General features: G+C 35.1%; 1 pseudogene; it reads left to right on the top strand.

The window, feature by feature from the left end:
- The first annotated feature begins 8899 nt into the window (after nucleotides 1-8899).
- Nucleotides 8900-12982, top strand: LOC116748605 (annotated as a pseudogene).
- The last annotated feature ends 10251 nt before the right edge of the window (nucleotides 12983-23233 follow it).

Genomic DNA, 23233 nt, shown 5'->3' with positions numbered 1-23233 from the left:
CTTGAGTCTGCCCTGGGCATAGATCAGCCAAGGACTTACGTAAATTTTACAAACAAATTTGGAGATATCCTTTCTCTGGTTGTCTTATTTCCAGGATATTTTCCTTATTTTCCAGTGCCTATCGTTGCCCTGAACTCTGCCCTCCAGTTATTCAAACATGTAAGCTTGTGAGTTTTCTAATAGAGTGTTTTCTAAAGGAATTTTTCTAAAGGAATGCTGCTGGTCCAGTTGGAAAAGGCTTGAAGGAAGATTTATGTGTATCCTTACGGCAATGATGCAAAATCCTTCCTCAGTGGCAACTGGCTTCCCTTTCAATCAAGGACCTTGAGTCTGTGAACTGACATATCTTGAAACTGGGTGAGAGACTGTGGTAACTCAAGTTAGCTTTTTGGATACCAGACTTAGAGTTTTTCCCATCGTATAGATCAAGAAATAATCTGTTAGTCTATCTATTTCATTCCTAGAGACTCTGTGATCAATTAGCAACTTTGAAAGATCTCTATGAGGAAGCACATTCTTATTTGGAGTCTTTGCTGACCTTTACTAGTTGACAGAATCACCTTATCTTTGAAAATTAAGTGTGGCAACAGGGGAGGTTGTGGTATATCTTTAGGACAGTAAGCATCCCCTTCCAAAGCATCTTTTCAAGTGTGATTATCACCAATTTTTCAGGCAGAAAAGGCTAGCCTCTTTGAACACCAGAAAGCAAGCTACTTTCCCTGATGAGGGAGTCTCAGAATGGCATGTGGGTTCAAGATTGTCAGTTTCACTTAGGTCCAACCAGAAGTCCCCACTGCAAGTTTCAGAATTCCATTCTTTTCCACTTTCACATGAGAAACCTAGCAAGAGTGTGAATTTACCTGTCATTGTAATTCAGCAACTCACACAATTACATTTTGCATTTGATTTTCACCAGTATCACTCCTGTAACTACAAGAATTAAGATAGTTTGAGGAACATCATAGAAAATCTCTGGTTGTGAACTTATGAGTTAAATTTAGAAGTAATTGAGTTAAGATTATTATTTTCTCTCTATAACTGCTCAGGTGCACACAACGGTATTTCATCCCACATTCCAGTCATTATAGAATTCATTATTCCCATCTGGTTAAGTGTAACAGCCGCTTGAGTTCCCAAGAAATGTGCTTTAGTTTGCACTTCATTACAATTAACCCCAGTTGGTAGCTTAATTAACTGTGATGCCACTACAAGCCATGGATTACTAGCATCTATTTCCCATTGACAAGGAGCTCAGCACTATGCTAAAGCTCAAGGGCATGGCCAAACAATCTCAAAATCCCATCTTCAAGAGTCTACCTCCTGAGATCTATTCCACTTCTTATACCAATTCTGAATCAATCTGGGTCCAATCAGGAGATAGAAACAACACAGTGATTCAAACAGGAGAAGTTTAATATAAATAATTACTAAGCTATGATAAAAGAGTAAATCTCCCTAGGGTTATGAGAGAGTACCTAAAAGAAAAAAAAATACTTGGACTGGAGGGAGGGTCTTTCTGCAAGAGTGAGGTTCAGACTTCACTGGAGAAGGTACAGCTGCAGAGCAGGTGTTGAAGGGTGAATTTGGAGGTGTGATGCGATAAATTGATATCAGGGCATCTCCTATGCTTCTCCTATCCACTGTCTCCTCTTTCCAATCAATTTAGTCACTGTTTTATTGGACCAATATTATGGAGCACTTATCACGTCTCAGGTGCTCTTTTCAGTTCTGGAGATAACACCCTGGGCAAAACAAAGCCTCTGCTCTCACGTCATTCTATTGGGATAATAAACCAACAAACACATCAAATAATATATTCTCAGATTATGATATAAAAAAGTAAAGCAAATAAAATATCATGTTTCTCAACACTTTTTAAAGAAAAAAAAGCAGACTAAGAAGGCGACTGTAATTTAAAAGTTATGACCTTTGTAGATAGAATGGTCAGCAAACTTTTCTGAAGAGGTAACTTTCGAACAGAGACCTACTACTCACCATTAGTACCTACCAACTAGCACTCTTCCAGTTATCAATCAAAAGTCACAGTTGAATCATGTCATTTTCTTCTCAGAAATCTTTCATAACCCCCTACTTATATGTAGATTAAGCCGATCAAAGCTGCATTCGATAATAAAAGTGATCAGGACAAATCTCCAGTCCTAGAAGGGTCATGATATGCTAAGCAAGATATAAAGAGAGAAGCCTAATTGTTTGGAATGAGTAAGTCCAAGTAGGGTGAAGAAAACCCATGGGAAGGTGAGCCCATGTTACACTTGGGCTAGAGCCTCCTATGGGTCATTTCCTTTGCCCACAGATAATACAACTCATAAATAGAAAAACCTCACTTCTTGAAATGGTCCATCAATACCCATGACTGGGGTTCAGTGTATGGATTCATTTGTCATTCACACTAAGCTCTGTCCTCCCACTGATATCCATTAGAAATAAAATGTTTTAATTTCCACCTAGTACTTTCTCTCTTGCTCCTTTTTTTTTTTTTCAGAACCTAGAAAACTAAAAATCGACTCTCTACTGGTCTCCCTCAGAGGCATAAACAGTAGATTGTGAGAGATCAAGTATCTTGCCCAAGATCACATAGGTTTATTGGTGGCAGCCAGGATTCAAATCCTATTTTTTGTGCTACCGTAATTCTCAGTTTGTGCATAATAAGTTAGTCTGGGGAGATGCTGAATGAAAAAATGTTTATGATCAAATAAATTTGGTAATCACTACATACTATGGTACCCTTTTAGAAATTTAGATTGTACATTTGCATACTAAAAGCTCTGAGAAGTCTAAGATTTGAAGGAAGAAAATTTTGTTTAACTTTATTCATTCATTCATTTAACAAATACGTATTGAAACTTTACCAAGTTCAGGGCATTCCAGGCAAAAGAAAGAGTACAAAGACCCCAAGGCAAGAAAAAAACTGGCTTGTGTGGGGAACTTACAAAAGGCTGATATGACTGAAGTGTAGTGCTGACATGAGAACAGTAAGATACGAGGTTGCAGAAGTTGGCAAGGAATTAGTGGATGACCAAAAGAAATTTGGATTTTTATTCCCAATAGAATCAGAAGCCACTGAAAGATTTAGCTGAACATTAAACTTATCTGGTCACAATCCTCTTTATTCCATGAAATTTTCATAAACATATGCTTCTTTATATTTTGTTGACCCCCTTTCACTGGTAGAAACTGATTATGACCAAGATAAACTCCTCCAGGCTGAAATCATTTCATAGACACTGTAAACCCCAGCATAGACGTAGTAACTACTCAGTAAATGATGTGTGGAATGGATTAAAATCATGAAGGGATGGAAAGCTATGACATTTGATAAATGTCTGAAAGAACTCGAAATGTTTCATCCTGCCATCTGGAAGATTTATGATCAGAGAACAAGACGCAAACCTTCAAATGTTTGCAGTGATACTAGAAGACAAATTAGACTGACTTTGTAAGGCTCAAGAAGGTGTGCTCCTAGTCAGGAGCACTGAATTCTAATTACAGAGAAGCAGACAATAAAATGGACATGTCATTGAGGCAATAAATCTCTCATCACTTGTTTTCAAACAGAGATCAATAAAATTATAGGGAATATCATTTATTTATCAATCAAAGCTTGGATTACATACTTTGAAAATCTCTTTCAACCCTAAGATTCTGGGATTCCATTTGGAAAGGATTGGAGGAAGGAAAATGAGTAGATGAAGAAGTAAGTGTGGCTAGAGAAAATTTTAGACAACAATTTTTTTTTAAATTTTGCAGACCTTTTATCTAATTAAGGCAGAGTAAGGAGAATTACTTGAAAGAATGAAATGAAGGAAAGGAACTTCCAATAAAATGTGTCAGTATAAAGATATTCTTATTATACTCCTCACTCTGACACTAACATTAAACAAAAAAAGAAAAAAACTAGAGAAAAAATGTTCATCATCAATAAAGTCTCTAACACTCCCAGAATTCCAAGTCAAAACCTGTAAAATCTGTCAATAAAACTAAAGGAGCCACCTAAAAATTTGTAGAATTCTTGAAATATTTCTGTAATACACAAGAAAGCACTAATAGTAGAAAATTTTAGGGAGTAAGAATTGGGTTTGTGGAAAGATGGGGGAGTAGGGACTTTTATTTTTCACTTTGTATGTTTCCCTACTCTGAACATTTTTAGATAAAGATGTATATATTTTACATTTTAAAAACAATTTCAGAAGGATAAAAGTGGTAGAAGTAAATTTGTACTGAATATATGGTAGATGCTTTCAAGGAGACATGCATCTTCAGAGTTATAAATCTGAGTACATGACAACTTAAAATAGTCCTCTAAGAGGAAAGCAAAGGGATAGCCAATATAAAATGTACTCTACTTCTAAACCCTACAATCCTACAAAAAACAAGCCCTGTGATACCTGAACTTTTAATTTGATTGGAAGAATTAGATTCACACCACTCTGTAGAAACACCTGGAAGCTAATAAAATATAACATGTACTCATTAATAAAAGTCCAGCTCTCCCATCAACAATAAGCATAAGTCCACGAGCACGGTTGTAGGTATAGACTGAGCAATAGCTGAGAATCTAATTATATCTTCTTAGACACTAGAGTTTAGGTATGTAGTCTATGAGTAGCACCTTAACAGTCAGATTTCAATGGAAAAAAAACACAAATGAGTGGAGAGATATTTTTCCCAAATTCCAAGGTTCATGTAGATTTCAGTTGAAAAATGCGTTTTGTCTTCTGCTAAATTTGTTGCTTTGGAAATATTATATTGAATGCCAAGCCATATTTTAAAGGGAAATTTTCTTTTAATGTCACTTACAATAAATGACCTGGAGCTTTACAGAAGTAATGCCATTGGCCTTCCTTTTTTAAGAAATCTACATTCCACCCCAAGCATCTGTAGGCTACAGAGTATTATCAGACAACTAATACATCCCAATCAGACTGAATTTATTTATAGACAACGTTCTTTTTGCAATGTTAGATGCCTCATTAACTTGATTCAGCTTGTGCATAGCAAAAATATTCCCTCCCTCTTCAGATTTTTGATAGAGTGAATTATAATTTCTTGTCTCACTCATTATAAACCTTTAGTTTGGAGGACATTTCAAAAATGTGTAGTGCCACTTATGTAAATCCTGGATTACTTGGCCTGGATTAATTATGTGCTTTATTTATCTTTATTTGGGAGGAATATGGAGTGGTATAGTGCCCATTCTTATTTTTCGCTTCACATGGAAAATAAGTTAAAATTTAATTTTGCTATAAACCTCCTCCCAGAAGAAATGGAATGTAAATTGCGTTTGAGTAGATTCCATTATACACATTATTGTCAAGTTAGTGGGGTATGGGTGGGATAGTTGGGGTTTTAAAACTCCTAGAGCCTTAATAATTCGATGTACTTTTTAGATACGTTCATCTGAGAAGAAAACCAAGGAGATACTGCGAAAAAATCATCATATATAGCTTCCATATTATGTTACACATATTGAAATTGTGAAATTTCCTTTTGAATATCACTATGCAACTTTGGGTTGTATGCTCTTTTAATTTGGCTTGCACTTCTACAGCGTGGGGGAAAAAAGGATTTTTCGTTCCAAATATTCCACTACAACTGTTTCAGACTCATCATTTTTAAAAACCAGATTTAACAGGTTAAATTGAGCTCAGGAAAAAGATGATGATTAAAAAGCTAACCTCCATTTCTCTTAAATTCAACCTACCATGCTTTCAATGAATTTTCACACAAATAAATAAGAATACCTAATGTTTGATGTAAAGTAGCCACAAATTAGACTTGGAAATATTCCACATTTTGTTTTAAATAAATGGAGTTTTGTGAAGAACAAAGAAACATTTTTCTTAAATTACAGCCTGCAGTGTTTTAAATTTCCTCTGTATGATTTATTAACCTGTTCTATATACTGGAATATAACAAATATGAAATATCCAATATATGTGGTTTTCCTTGTTTGCCAGATGATAGGGAATGTATCAATACTTACAATCTTGTAGCTCTGATGCTATCACAATTAATTTAGCCAAAGTTGATCGTATAACAACAACAACAGCAAAAAGGTGGTTTCATTGCTGAGTCTTCACACTTGAAAACGTGTAGCAGAAATATGAACACCTTAAGCAAGTTTCAGGACTTCTGTTTTTAGTCAAAGAAAAATGTAGAAATTCCTTCCCTTCTGCAAAGCCGATCTTGTTTTTTTTTTCTTTATTATATGTATTCTAAGCAAGCTTCTATTCAGAAGAAAAAATTAAAAAGAAATCTCTAAATATGAAATACTCCATGTGATTGGAAAAGAAAAAAATACCAAAAAAAATTTTTTTAAAGCATCTCTACCCACTGTTTTGTCATGAAAGACCATGACATTAACTAGAAAAAAATGTCCCCTTCTAGGCCACAAATAGTCCTGGATCCACACTGTTTGATAAAAATTCTTATTCTCCAGAGTTCCCTGGTAGCCAAGTGGTTAGGATTCCCAGCTTTCACTGCCCTGGCCCAGGTTCAGTCCCTGGTCGGGGAACTGAAATCCTACAAGCTTCATGGCATGGCCAAAAAAAAAAAATCTGATTCTCATAAGAGATTGGGAATTTATGCAGAACAGTATGACTTAACGTTCATCAGATGGAGTGGTTTTCTTTGTGATGGGAATGGGAATGGAGAATTGAAAGCATTTAAAATTAAGATGGAGTTCCTAAACTTATAAAATCGGTCTAGTGTGCCAAATGTATGCCGAATGACATGGAGCATGGTTTAAGCATACATAACTGGCCTGTTGTTGAGCCGTCTTTTTCAGAATACATAAATGAAAAGTTATTTGTAAGCCAATGTTTTGGTCCTAAAGAAGTTCCAAGTTTACCTGTTAATCAGGTTTTAAGGCTTCAGGGTACGAAGGGTAAGCCCAAACTAAAGGCCATCTCTTATTCCAATCACAGTTAAAGTCAGCTGTGGGAGGCCGCCACCCTTGAATGCTTTATAATCAGCTTGAGACATGAAACTGACTCATTTCTGGAAGTGTGGGGGGCTGTTCTTTCACTCTCTTCAGTGCATGAATGCCACCATAAAATAAGATTAAAAGCTCTGGGATGTCCCCCGCTGCTTCCCTTCCCTATTTGTTAGCTTTTCATGGTATGTGGGCTTATACTGTATTTATGTTTTCTCTGCTTCAAATTATCTCACTCACAATTTTGCATTGGACAGCCCGCTTTGCTATACTTCTAAAATAAGACTTATTTTCCTATTATGCTCTATTTTATCATGTTATTTTTAAAAGATTAACAGCTTAAATATGAATAGATATAATACTTAAACTCATTAGAGTCACAACATCTTTGTTGGTGCCCCACTCCATTCAATGTCATCTCTTGGGAGAAGATTACTTGTGAGCTTCTTCCCCACTGTCTAAAGGTAGCTGTAAACTTGTCCTCTAAAATACTATTATTAGGGAATCACACTGCAATTATAGACTTTCTTCCTGAAGCTTCTAAACTTCAAGCTATAGTGTTTTATTTCTTTCTTTGAAAAGTGTCTTGGCCTCCTAAATTATGGACACATATCTTCCAGGATCTTATAGACATTCACCTTACTTGTTATTGCTCCCTTGTATTTTGAAAAATCTTACTCAAGTTTTAAAGGAGGAAAATGCTTAATGTACTCAACCAACTCTCAAATGGATTAGAAAAATAAACTACATATACATATGTAGATATATATAGTTTTTACATATAAACTATATATAGAGAGAAAGACAGAGAGAGGCTGAGAGGGTGAAACAGAGGGAGAGACAGAGAGACAGAGAGAGGTGATATAGAAAATGTGGTAAGTGTTCATTTAAAAATCAGCAGGGAATTCCCTGATGGTCCAGTGGTTAGGACTCCACACTTCCACTGCAGGACTGTAGTGGACAGGGGTTTGATCCCTGGTCAGGGAACTAAGATCCCACATGCTGTGTGGTCAAAAAAATAAATAAATATATAAATAATAAAATAAAAATCAATAAATCTTAGAAAAGAATATCTAGGAGTTTTCTGTACTATTCTTGCAACACTTCTTTAAGTTTGAAGTTATTTCAAAATGAAAAAATGGGGAATTCCCTGGCAGTCCAGTTTTAGGACTCTGCGCTTTCACCGCCAAGGGCCCAGGTTCAATTCCTTGTGGGAACTAGTATCCCACAAGCCATGCGGTGCAGCCAAAAAAAAAGAAAAAAGAAAAAAATATATTAGTTTAAGTATGACACTGGCAAGTATGTAGCAAATAATTTAATAGTTAATATAGCAAATAATACTATGATGACAACAATCATCCTTTGTAATAAAACTAAAAATATAACATAAAGTGAGGCAATGATTGGGGTGTAGGGTACTTACACTAAATCCCTTCTCTTTCATATCAAGAATTTAACAAATTGCTGTGTTATTTTATATCAAGACATAGAATGATAAAAGTGTGTTTGGTGAGGTTGAGATGAGAAGGATCAGAACAAGGTATTCAAAATTGGTAGAAGTGGGTGTTATGCAGAGAGGTAAGAAGGAGATTGATTTTGTTTATATACTTACTTATTTTTACTGAGATAGCACTGGTTTATAACATTAAATAAGTTTCATGTAGATAACATTATACTTCTACCTCTGTATACACTACAGCCTGCTTATTACCAAAAATTTAGTTTCCATCCATCACCATCCAGTTGACACCCTTTTACCCATTTTCCCTCCCTGACCCCTTTTCCCTCTGGTTAACACTACTCTATTCTCTGTATCTAAGTGTTTGGTTTTGCTTGGTTTGGTTTGTACATTTATTTTGTTTCTTTGATTTTTTTTATATTCAGCATATGAATAAAATCATAAGGTATTTGTCTTTCTCCATCTGACTTATTTCACTTGGCGTAATGTCCTCAAGGTCCATCTATGTTGCCACACATGGTAAGCTGTCATCTTTTTATGACTAGTATTCCACTGTATATACATATATATACATATGTATATACATATATGGAATATATATATGTCACATCTTTAACCTTCCATCTGTTGATGGGTACTTAGGTTGTTTCCTTATCTTGACTATTGTAAATAACGCTGTGATAAATATAGGGGTGCATATATCTTTTCGAACTACTCTTTTTGTATTCTCTGGATGAATATCCAGAAGTGGAATAGTTGAATCATGTGGTAGTTCTATTCTTAATTTTTTGAGGAATCTCCATACTATTTTCCACAGTGGCTACACCGACTTACTTTCCCACCAACAGTGTATGAGGGTTCCCTTTTGAAGGAGACTTACTTTAAATAAATAAGGCATTGGCAATACACATACAAACAGTCCTACTTAAGTAGAAAGGGTTTAACCATATGGTTCATTAAAGGTCTGCAAGTAGTCACAATCAGAACTGTAGATGGAGATAATCGTACTTGGTCAATGACAAGACAGTAACAAGCAATGAGAAGTTATAAAGCAATCAATGGAGAATAACAGAAGAGACAGGACAGATGCATAATACCAGAGAATTTTAAAAAAGAAAACCTGAAGCAATTGACTCTGTCAGCTTAAGTTGCTTTCACATTCCTCTTACCCTTGGTGACAGTTATTCTGACTGAGCCAGACCTGCAGACTTAGAGGGTTCACTGGAAATAAAAATTAGAAAATTCAGTCTGGCTTGGTAGAATGCAGAAAGGGGATCCAGTAGAGTGTTTAGTAAGGGTTTATCTAAATAAAGTTTTTATTTTGTAATAGTTTTAGATTTACTGAGAAGTTTCAGATGTAGTACAGAGAATCCCATACACCATATACCATTTCTCCTATTATAAACATATTTGTGTGGTACATTTGTCACAATTAATGAACAAATATTGATACATTATTATTAACTAAAGTCCACATCTTATTCAGATACCCTTGGTGTTTACCAAATGCTTTTTTCTCTTCCACAGTCCCATCCAAGATATCACATTAATTTGGTTGTCAATTCTCCTTAAGCTCCTCTTGGCTGTGATAGTTACTCAGACTTTCCTTGTTTTTGGTGACCATGACAGACTGTAGGAGTACTGGTCAGGTACGTTGGTCAATGTCCTTCTATTGAGATTTTTCTGATGTTTTTCTCATGATTACACTGGTGTTGTGTGTTTTGGAGAGAAAGATCACAGAGGTAAAGTGTCATTCTCATCTCATCACATCACATCGAGAATACATATTATCAAGGTGACTTGTCACTGTTGATATTAATCTTGGTCACTTGGTTGAGGTAGTGAGTCAAGTTTCTCCACTGTAAAGTTACTCTTTTTTCCCCCTTTCCATTCTATACCCTTTGGAAGGAAGTCCCTACGCATAGCCCACACTTAAGAAGTGAGGAGTTAGGCTCCATCTTCTTGAGGGTGGAGTATCCAAATAAATTATTTAAAATTCTACTGCACAGGAAATGTGTCTGTTCTCTCCCATTTGTTTATTTACTTAATTATTTATATCAGTTTGGACTCATGAATATATATCTTGTACTTTGGGTTATAATTCAATACTATTTTATTTTGTTGCTCAAATCATTCCAGCTCTGTCTATTAGGGAGTCTTTCACTTGGCTTCTGTGTCCCTTTGACATACTCCCATCACTGTGTGTGTGTGTGTGTGTGTGTGTGTGTGTGTGTGTGTGTGTGTGTGTTGAGCACTTTCTTTCTTTCTAACACTACAAGGTTCTCCCAGATTATCTTGTATATTTCCTGCCCCAGGCTTAGAATCAGCCATTTCTCCAAGGAGCCTTAGTTCCTTTAATAGATGTTATACAATTAGATTGTTTTGTCACAGTATACATTACATTGTGGAATCTACCAACCTTCTAAATGATTTTTTTACTTGCATACATTAAAGTTCATTCTTGTGCCATGGATTTTGACAAAGGCAGCGTGTCATGTATCCATCACTCCAGTATCATACATAATACTTATCTCCACAAACCCCTGCCTCAACCCAAACCAACCTGCCCCCAAACACAGTCAGTGCCATGCCCTCAAAAAAATAGTAACTCCTCTGGAAAGAAATCTTAAGGGGCACAATCTCCTCCTACTTTCAATGTTCCACACTCCCCAGCACAAGCCTCCTTGGCTTTTTTTCACCCTGCTCCCTCCCCTTCCCTCCCCCACCTACCTCCATTACCTTAAGGAAGGGTTTTTTTTCTCTCTCTCACCCTCACATTGTAGGAGTGCATGAGCAGGCCAGGTGCACAATCACATTTTTCAAGAAATAACATCACAGGATTTCCAATGATAGGCAAAGATTGAATGATAAGAACCCCAGAACCAGGAGAGGTAGTTCAGATGCAGACCATAAAGACACTGCTGCTCCAGAGCTTTAAGAACAAGAAAAAACACTCTTCGACATAAATTGTAGCAATGTTTTTTTGGATCTGTCTCCTAAGACAAAGGGATGAAAGCAAAAGTAAACAAATGAGGCCTAATTAGACCATTGATAAAATGAACAGACAACCTACCAAATGGGAGAAAATATTTGCAAATAATATGACTGATAAGGGGTTAATATCCAACACATAAATAGCTCTTACAACTCAACATCAAAAAAACAAACAACCGATTAAAAAATGGGCAGAAGAACTGAATAGACATTTTTCCAAAGAGGAAATGCAGATGGCCAACAGACACATGAAAAGATGCTCAATATCGCTAATCATCAGGGAAATGCAAATCAAAACCACAATGAAATACCACCTCACACCTGCCAGAATGGCTGTCATCAAGAAGAACACAGATAAGAAATGTTGGTGAGCATGTGGAGAAACGGGAAGTTGGTGGGAATGTAAATTGGTGCAGCCATTGTAGAAAACTGTTTGGAGGTTTCTCAAAAAACTAAAATTAGAACTACTATATGATCCAGCAATCCACTCCTGGGTATATATCCAGAAAAAACAAAAACACTAATTCAAAAAGATATGTGCATCCCAATGTTGATAGCAGCATTATTCATAGTAGCTAAGATATGGAAGCAACCTAAGTGTCCATCAACAGATGAATGGATAAAGAAGATGTGGCATATATATATATATATATATATATATATATATATACACACACACACACACACAATGGAATACTACTCAGGCATAAAAAAGAATGAAATTTAGCCATTTGCAACAACGTGGATGGACTTGGAAGGCAATATGCTAAGTGAAATGAGTCAGACAGAGAAAGACAAATACTGTATGGTATCACTTCTCTGTGGAATCTAAAAAATAAAACAAATGAACGAATATAACAAAACAGAAGCAGACTCATATATAGAAAGCAAACTATATATGGTTACCTGTGGGGAGAGAAAAGGGGGGAGTGGATTAAGAAGTACGAACTATTAGGTATAAAATACTATACAAGGGTATATTGTACAATATGGAGAATATAGCAAATATTTTATAACTATAAGTGGAGTGAAAGCATAGAATATAAATCATTACATACATACATACCCCAAAAACGTGAGAGAGGAAAACCTTTTACCACACAGCAAAAGAAAAAGTCTGAAGTCCCCAGCAAAACCACTGCAAATTTTCTACTACAGTAGTGCAAAAAGAATTCAGAAGGAGCTAGCTGAAATCACTTTTGACCCTCCTCCTAACCGAAGTGCTGGACCTAAAAGAGATAGCACCTATGAACAGAGACTGACTATACTTGGTCCATCAGGTCCTGTGTATGAAAGTGGTGTATTTTTTCTAAATATCACATGTTCATCCAGTTATTCATTTAAGCTGCCAAACGTTACTTTTCACACCACAATCTATCACTGCAACATCAACAGTCAAGGAGTCATCTGTTTGGGTATCCTTAAAGACAGCTAGAGTCCTGCTTTACTATTTCAAAGATTTTGTGGTCAATTTGTTCCCTTTGACATTGACAGACTGCAACTCTGTAGATCCTCCGGTTGGAAGCATAGCTGCTAAGTATTTGACCAACAAAGAAGAACATGACAAGAGATAGGCAACACAATTCACATAATTTGTATGCAGTGAGAAAGAGCAGAGGCATCTTCTCACTGCGCAGCAAATCTTTATAGCCTTTACAATATGGACTTCTGTGTATGTGTTATGCTGCTGATTCTACTCTGGGCCTTTATCCTCTGGAAAGTGGGAGACTGCCCCAAAGGGCAAATGCTGTCAAGAATAGAACTTTGTAACTGTAGTTAATTTATGTTTAAACACCTACTGGCAAGTCTTGCTTCTTTGGGATATTAAAATGCATTTTGTAATGTACTAAAGATACTGGTCTTGATTTCTACCAAATATTATAGTGCATTTTGGCTTAACTCATTATCTGTATGAAGTTATAAAAGTAGCCATATAGGAATTAGATCATTTGTAGTAAACCCATGTCAATTTCTGAGTATGTGGTTCACACTGTTGTGAAAAAACATCTTACGTTTTACTTTCATCAATTTGTAATTAGAGGATTTTCTTTTACCCTTTTGTAGCTCAGAGAGCACCTGACGTATCATCTCAAATACAATAAATATGCTTCTGAAGGCAAAAAAAAAAAAAATTAAGGGTTTTTACAGCAGCTTTACAAAATATAGGATCTGAAAAACCATATTGTAATTACTTCTTTACATGTTTATAACCTCATGAGAGCTTACCTGTCTTATCGTGAATACCCATGCCCAGCACATACCTAGCAATAGTAGGAACCCAATGACCATTTTGGAATAAATATATTAATACCAGTTTATCCTAATTAAAATAACCAATACATAGTTTTTATTCTGAAATTTTTCTGATTTTTCAAGGTTTTTAATTGAAAAATATAGAAAGATAACTAAAACTTTGAGATTCAATATCTGTTCTATAGGCATATTTATAATTTAACACATTCACTTAGCTCTATAGAGTCCTAATAACACAGAGGGGATTCTGCATAACCATAATGAATATTTCATCATATCTTTGCCTGTGTATTGAAAGTGTGAACAATTTTTTAATAGCTTAGATTTCCTCTTTTACAATGCTGCAAGAAATTTTGAATAAAGAAGTTATATATTTTTACATCCAAAACAAAAAATGTGCACAAATTTTATTTTCTACAATTTGGAATATGTTACTCCTATAGGCAAACAAGGTCAAGCTTATAATTTTCATAAATGTAATTTTGCAAATTTTATAAAAGCCAGAACTCGTTTTACTTAATGTAATGAACAGGTGATGGTGACATGCATAATGCAATTTTCACAAATGAAGGTAAACGTTAAGTTCGTATTTCTGTGTTCAAGAAAAATATGAACTAACTCAATAAAGATGAGCAATGTTAACCTTAAGGAGTTAATCATCAGAGTGAATGAGGGAAAATAGTATAATTAGCAATATATGAAGGTAGTCATTAAGGTGAACCAAGGCACATAATATAGTTTGCAACATAATGTAAACAAAAGCCAAAGTTCCCATAGCAACACAAACTTTTCTCCAGTGTACATATACTGTATTTTGGATTACCAGTTAGAGTTCTAAATTTGTAGTTTCTTATGCAGGTGAGTAATAAGGGTATGTCAACATGGTTCTGAGAACAATAAGATTTATATATTCAAATTTAGATGTGTTTAAATTTGCAAGCTTCACACTTAGTTTTCTTTACAGTTGACATCCCCTAAACTTATGGTGGCATTTCAGGTTAAGGCCATGAAATTACATTTATCTCATTTGTGGTAATGTTTGTTAAGTACCTTTATTATTTAAGCTTGCATGTGTTAGGATGCATATATTTTGTGGTGTGTTTTAGAAACTTTGATGATTAAATGTAGTGGTGTTAAAATATAAGATTATATAAATATTAGGAAATATAATAGCTAGCCCTAAATTATGTCACACAGCAATAAAATAGTAGATACCATAAAATGGTATTCTTTGCTCAACATGGACAATTGTATTAATACTCTTTCTTCAAGGAAAATTTTTTTCTTCTACAATTCTCACTCAAATAATCCATTCCATTATAGCTATGTCTTTACTTTGTTTTTCTTCTTTATAAAATAAAACAGGACTGTTTAAATTTACATTTACAAAGTTCATACAGTCACTTGTATACTAATTCTCATAAAATTTTTGTGAATGTGCCAGTTGGGTGGTAACTACAATTACTTGTATTTTATGTATGGAAAAAGAGACAAAAACCCAAGATCACACAATTAGAGCAAATACTATAGTTACTCAGCATAAACAACTTTAAAATTTACATATTATATATGTATATATGAATGGAAAGTGGAAATAACTAGGAGAAAAATCGTGTATTTTATTTCATATTTTATTCATCTAGATATAAGTCCTTATTCATTTTTATTAAGACTCAGTAATCAAATGTTTAGAGTATTCTGGAGAATCCTAGTGGCTCTTTATTTCAAAGAGAAGTCAACTTTTCAAGGTTTGAATTATTGACAGATTTTGCTCATTGTAAAATGGAAACAATTTAAAAGAGGTGTTAGTTTTACCAGTCTATCCATCGTCAATTTGAATGTCCTCAAATATTTGTCTTTTGAATTACATTATGATAGAGACAGAAGGATCAATCATTAAGTGAAGGTTAGTGTGAAGTCTCAAAATTAAACCATTCTGGAATTCAAACTCTCTGTGGCGCTTGACTGAGACCCATAATGAAGTATCTGACATGTGGGAGATAATATGATTTGTTTACAATTTGAATAGGTAGAATAAAACTATAAAAATTGGGGGCTTCCCTGGTGGCGCAGTGATTGAGAGTCCGCCTGCCGATGCAGGGGACACGGGTTCGTGCCCCGGTCCGGGAAGATCCCACACGCCGCGGCGGCTGGGCCCGTGAGCCATGGCCGCTGAGCCTGCGCGTCCGGAGCCTGTGCTCCGCAACGGGAGAGGCCACAGCAGTGAGAGGCCCGCGTATTGCAAAAAAATAAAAATAAATTAAAAATAAAATAAAATTCCTCTTCAATTAAAAATAGAACAAAATAAATAGTAGTAAGAAGGTGTAAGGATGACATCAATATTTTAGCATTTTCTAGGACCTGGAGATGTTCTCATTGTGGAACAAATATAAATGGTTTCATTCATTTTGCTATTAAAGTGAAAATACATGTGTCAGAATACAAATCTTAAAACAATGATGTCCAATTTCAGGGGGAAAAAAATCATCCCTTTTGAAGATAATGATAAATATTCAAGTTTTCCTCTATGAAGATAATATTTTTTGTCTAAGTCAACATACTTTACCATTTTTAAACTTTTCTTATCACATTTTTGACAGCAGTTTTTCCAATTTTGACAGCTCTTTAAAAGTAATTTTAACAGCCGAGTGATTTCTCTTCTAAGCAAAGTCAGATTATGTGAAATGTCAATGTAAAAACTATACACTCTGACACATAATCATTTTTAGTTGAATTTACTTATTAATTTTGCTTGCTATTACTAATAAAACATAAGTGCTTAGCTAATTGTATTGCTTTTTGAAATGTTTTAACGGTATTAAAACTGTATCTTCTTTACCACAAAACGTCTCACTTTATCACAATTAGCTATCCTTCCAAAAATGGAGAGGAGGGAGGAGTAGCAGTGCTAGGTAGAGAAAAGGCAATTGAGAGACTCAGCAAAGTGGCTAAAGTGCAAATACAAGCCTACATTGGTTAAACCAGGACGGAGATATATCTGAATTCCCTAGGGGGAAACTCTTGCAAAACACGGGCATCTCCCTTCTCCCCTTCCTCACATAGCCCTATATTCCCAACTCCCATTGCTGGGATTCTGATATATGCCCAGGGCAGGTGGATAGAGAATATTTTTTCACATGCCCACCCTCCCACCTGATTGAAAGCCCTTGGAAACAATTTAAATAAAAATTGACAATTTTTTTGACTGAATTAATCCAGTTAATTTCCTCAGTCCTTTATTTCATGATCAAAGTGTTGAAGGAGGTGAAGTGATTATCTGGTAAATATAAATAAATGGGTTGTCAGTTCAAAAATTATCTTCTCTTTGTAGTATTTGCTCTAGTCGCTTGTTTCCTGATCAATACTTTGGTGACTGAAAGCTTGTTTCTCTATAGAATGACTTTGTCATAATTTTAAAGAAAAAAAGTTTTACAGAAGAGGATTTCATTTTAGTTGATGATCCACCATCTGACCACTATTCTAAATGGAATTCCAGTAAACTTAGCAAAATTTTAAAAAGTTACATTAGTCTTATTAGATGAATTCATTGAGGATTATACATTGACTAGATTAATAAATTGAATTCTAAACTGTCCTATGTTCCTCATCATTGTAGAAACGTTCCACTTCATGTTGAATGAGTAGACTTGCCTTAGACAAATTAGGAGCATTAATTACATTTTGAAGTCTAAACAAGTAAACAAACAAACAAAAAAACCCAGTCAAAATTACAAGCAAGATTCAACAACTCAGTAGCATCATTCAATAGAAAGTGGAAAAAATGGAGAAATAACTTTAAAATTCCAAGAGAAAATTATTTCCAACCACACTATCAATCAAGTGTGAAACTAGAGTGTAGACTTTTTAGATAATTTCTAAAATAATTTACCTTCTAGTCAGCCTTTCTTAGGAAGCTATTAAAGATGCACTCCACCAACTCAAAGAAGTAAGCAATGAAATGGAGTCCAGCAATTCAGCAAACAGGAAATCAAACTCAGGAAAGAAACAAGGTGATTTTCAAGGTGATGAAAAATCTTCCAGGAAAACAACTAGGCAGTAGTCCTAAACTGCTGATTGTACAGGCTAGATCAGAAGAATAGACATATCCAAGAAAATAAAATATAAAGAAAAGAAATGAATATGTTGCCTGATGTGTTTGAATATATGGAAACAAGTTTTACAGTTTTGGTACAAAATTGGCTCTGAGACAATGGTGTAACAAAAAAATGTAAAGCAATGTAATTATGAACCAAAATAAGAAAAAGTTGTACAAGAAAGTTAATGTAATCAAAGGAAAAGAACACCTAAATCATGAACAAAATTTACATTGTCAGAAACATGTAACAACAGAATACTGTTTTTAATAGCTTTATTGAGATATAATTCACATACTGTAAAATTCAGTCTTCCAAAGTATACAATTCAGTTTTTAGTATATTCACAGACTTGTGCAACCATCACTACTATCTCAATTTAGATGAAGCCCCGTATGCATTTGCAGTCACTCCCTATTCCTTCCTTCCCCAACCCTGGCAGCCAATAATCTACTTACTATCTCTATAGATTTACCTATTCTAGACAGTTTTTATAAATGGAGTTATACAATATGTGGTCTTTTGTGACTGACTTCTTTAATTTAGCATAAAGCTTTCAATATTCATCCATATTTTAGCATGCATCAGGACTTCATTTTTTTTCCACTGCCAAATAACACTGATGGGACAGACCAGAAGAATCAGAGAGGAAAATACATTATTTCCTCAATCCATCAGACACCATACAACTAATAAACAATTTAAAAATATTAAAATTTAATAAAATGTTTTCTTTACACAGTCCTCCTTAAATCTTTATTTATTCATTCATTCATCCATCTATTCACTTATATTCAATATATAGTGATATATTCACTATATCACCTAAGATACTTATCAGCTTATCTTAGGCCTTGTTATAAGCACTGGAAATTATCACAGACAAAATAAGATAGAGGGCTTCCCTGGTGGCGCAGTGGTTGAGAGTCCGCCTGCCGATGCAGGGGACACGGGTTCGTGCCCCGGTCCGGGAAGATCCCACATGTCGCGGAGCGGCTGTGCCCGTGAGCCATGGCCGCTGAGCCTGCGCGTCCGGAGCCTGTGCTCCGCAACGGGAGAGGCCACAACAGTGAGAGGCCCGCGTACCACAAAAAAAAAAAAAAAAAAAAAAAAAAAAAAAATAAGATAGAAAAGACAAAGCCCTGGCATCATGGAGCTTTCTAGTGGGAAAGTCAAACAATGAATAAGCAAAATAATATATAATGCGTTTGTTAAATAGTAAGGAGGAAAATAAAACAGGGAAGAGTCATAGGAATCATGGGGGAAGGGTTGAAATTTTTGATCTTATAGTCTGTAAGGACGCATTGACATCTATGTAAAGGAAGTGAGGAGTGAGCCATGTTTATATGTGTGTGTGGCTGGGGGGAAGGGGAGCTTTCCCAGCAGATGGAACAGGAAATGCAAAGGTCCTGTGACAGGAGCAGTTTTGGTATAACTGATAAACAGTTGGGAGACTAGTGTGCACAGAGAGAATGATGGAGGAAGAGAGTAAACGGCTGGAAGTCACAAGGTAAGGAAGCGCACAGGTAATGCGGAGCCCTGTATATCGTTGTGAAAATTTTGGCTTTTAGCCTGACTAAAATAAGACCACAGGAGGAGGCTGAGCAGAAAAATGAGATTATATGAGTTAGATTTGAACATTTCCTTCCTTGCTACTGGTTGAATAAAAACTAAAGAGAGACAAGGGCAGAAGCAGAGGCTGTTGTGATAAACCAAAGGAGATATGGAGAGTGGCTTAGACCTGAGCTGTGGCCATGAGGGTGGCAAGAAGTGGGTGAATTTTGGATACATTTTGAAAATAGCACCAACATAAATTACTCAAAAATAGGATATTGTATGTGAAATAAGAAGGCAATAGTGATCAATTTGGTCAAATGTTAATGAGAGTCCAAGTAAGATGAGGCCTGAGAATTGACCACTGGATTTAGCAACATGGAGTTCATTGTTGACCTTGATAAAAGCAATTTCACTAGAGTTCTGTGGCTAAAAATCTGTTTGGAATGGATTAAAGAAAGAAGAGGGGGGAGAAATTGGAAAACACACGTAGAAACCTCTTTTTCAAGTTTTGTTTTAAAAGGAATGAGAGAAAAGGAAAGGTTGTAAGGGGAATGAGCCAGAAGGGGAAGTAGAGTCAAAAGTGAGGGGTTTTTTTTAGGAAAGCAAGAAATAGCAGCATGTGTATGTGCCAATGTGAACCATCCAGTATCGAAGGAAATATATATGGCGCAGAAAAGAGAAGAGAGAATGATTAGTCCCACATCACAGAGTCAGTGGGAAAGGGATAGAATCTAGTACAGCAGTTGAGGGCTAGCCTTTAGGAGTATGGTAATTAAAGGTCAAGTAAATTTGCACAGAGAGTTAGGTCAAGAGATGTAGAGGTAGGGGAAAGTCCCTTCCACTTGCTTCAGTTTTCTTAGTGGAGTAGAAATCACAGTCAACAGGTTAAGATGAGTATGAGGAAAGAAGTGTTGGAGATTTGAGGCAAGAAGATTTAGAATAATCATTTTAGTCTTATTAATGAACTAGGAAAATGTAGTATGATTTCTAGACAGTATGAAGGACCTGCTAGTGAAAAGTGATCCTAAATTCAAGGTGAAATTAGTCAGCATTGATTTGGATTTTTTTTCTCTAGCTGCATTCAGTTGCAAGTGGGCAAACATTGAGCAGGTTAGAGTTTGATTTAACATAGGTGGTGCTTTATCCAACATCATAATGAATCAAGACTGGGACAAAGGAGTGGACGGTATCTGCTAGTGAGAGATTATCACTGATCGTTAGAAGGGCTTTAGAATGTCATACCAGCTTAAAGATAAGATATATTTTTAGCATTTTTAGATTTCATCGATTCTAAGTTTTATGGTATTCCCTAGCAGGACAGTAAAAACACAAAGTTTTATGTGAACCTTTTCCTTTTGTGGTTCTAGAAAAGGTGCTTTTATTCTCTGCTAGTCTTTAAACTGCAACATTTGAAAACCACAGTCCTTTATTATCAATAAATGTATTAGGATGTGGGCTTCTCTAGAACAGCAAAACGTTAAAAAAAATTAAAATTAAAGTAGCAGTAATGTTAAATTATCCCTGAACGCACATTATTTAGTTCCTCATTAACTTAATTGTTTTCCAGTAAAAGTGAAATGTGCAATATGCAAATTAAATAATATTACATGTCAGAGTTTGAAAGAAATATTCATTTAACATTGGAAGAGGTTTTCTTTCCCCAGGAAATCTTGTTCATTTATTTTGCAAGAATTTTTGTTTGTCGCTATTTGTTCAAAACATAATACAATTGTGAGACCCAGTGCCTGCTGGCAAAGTTGGAATAGCTGTCAGCAGGAAATGGCAAACTAATAATAAGTGCTGGTAAAATATTTATATTATAGTTTACTAGGAAGCTGAATGTAGTTTTGTATTTCATTAGTGCTCGGAGCAATACATAGTAACATAGTTATGCTCCAAAATAAGTGGATAGAATTCTAAATACTATAGTAACTTATCAACTATCTGCTGGGAAGAGAAAGAATTAATAATAATAAAGCCTTTTACAAGTTGAAATTTAAGAAATTTTAAACGAGGTCCATAGGGCAGTAATTAGCAGCATCTCACATTCAGTGTTATTGGACACTAGGCTGCTGGATCAACCACTTCTCTATGAGGCCTAGTAATTTAGCTCTGGCTCATAATTTTCAATAACAGAGCTATTCGAGAGGGAGGGGTGGTCCTAAACCACCAGAGGACTCAGAAGTATGGTGATGTTCAAGTACAACACTATGTTTATGTACTCCCCAAAGTGTATCAAAGCTCAGATCCAGAGAAATAAAAGAAAAGTCAAACAAAACAAGCATTAGACTACGTAAAATAAGGTATGGACAAGGCAAACAGGTGAGGCATTGTTTAGGTGGCTAAGGTAGATCAGTATCTATTCTTGCAAGCCAGGAATCCTGCCTGCTTTCCTCTGGCGCTCTGCAGATCATCTTACGGCTTGCAGACAGACTGTCGCCTAAACCCAACTGACAGACAACTTATTTCACCCCTGTAAAAATCATACCCATCTTCTTTCTTTGTGGTTCACTGAGGGGAGAAAAAAAATATAACTGCCAAAATAAAATAATTACCAGATTGGTTTTACCACACTTTAACATCCCTTTTCATTCACCTACTTATAAAAGAGTGGTTCCTAATTTCTCTTTCATATATAATTTTAATCTACTCAATAAAAGGTAAGTATATTGTGAGGATAACAGTGTGTGCGTGTGTGTGTATGTGTATGTTGAGGTGGCCAAATTTATCCAAATAGTAAACACGTGTAAAGTGTCTTGCACAGAATAATCACTCAATAATTATTAGCTATTATCATTATTCCTATCATAATTTTTAAAACGTTAACAGAGGGATGCACAAAGAATCAATTAGAAACTGAGGAAATAGACATTTATAATTGTAATTCATAGGCTAAAGAGGTAATATTTCAGTAATTTTGAAAACATTTAACAAGCTCATGATAGCTGAATTTTGAGTAAATAACAGAAAATCAGATTATGTTTTGTGACATAGTACCATCAGTTTTCATTCTTCTGACAAACTACAAGTTGAGGCATAACTATTAGTCATCTTAGCTTTCCCATATGTTTTAGTTCTGATGGGAAAATCAAAACCAGATATGTTTTCTCAAAAATAAGTAGTATACTTTTGTTATGGCAAAAATAACCAAAATATAAAACCCGTCTTCTGGCTCTATAGGACTTTAAAAAATTATTCAAACTTCCTTGCAAATTGAGCATTATATAAAATGTTTACTTTACATATATAATTATTATTGTGTTATTGTTTTTCACTTCATAAGTTTAACCAAAAAGTTAGGAGAATGCCTTCACTGTAGTAAAAGCAATAGTAATTGCTATAATAACAAAAGCTTTGTGTAAAGAAGAAATTACAACAAAGACGACTTAACAAAATATAAAAAGTTTGCACAATCCTCCTAATTCTGCTTTGGCAAAAGGAAGACATTTTGTATGTTTTACTCCTGAGTATAGCATTTACTGACTTGTAATTTTTCATATGTGTACAATAACGTACAGATTTCATCTTATCCAGATTTTTATATTAAAAGCCATCCTGCTTTTTTTTACCCTCTTGGTTGACTAATGAAAGGAGTGACAATTTTAATAAAATATTAAAATACCAAAGTCAAGACAAATCCTTATTTTAGTGTTTGTAGGGATTTTGTCTTAATCTTGAAAGTGGAAAAGGTCATATTTTGTAGGCTGGCCCATATCATATCTCTGAGTAATAAGAATATGTCTTTTCATCACTGCTACAGTTTTCTGCTTACCTCTTTATGGTGGAAGAAATGTAATTTACTTGTCAGATTGAAATGTTTGATATAAATTCTTATCCTACCTTTTGAACTAGCATTTCTGAAACACTGCATTGTAAACAAATGGCATGTTTAATTAAACAACTACTTTACTACTAACTGAA

This window comes from Phocoena sinus, chromosome 2 (assembly GCF_008692025.1).
Source record: "Phocoena sinus isolate mPhoSin1 chromosome 2, mPhoSin1.pri, whole genome shotgun sequence".
Taxonomy (NCBI): domain Eukaryota; kingdom Metazoa; phylum Chordata; class Mammalia; order Artiodactyla; family Phocoenidae; genus Phocoena; species Phocoena sinus.
The sequence above is the reverse complement of the archived record's forward strand: the minus strand, read 5'-3'. Positions and strand labels throughout refer to the sequence as shown.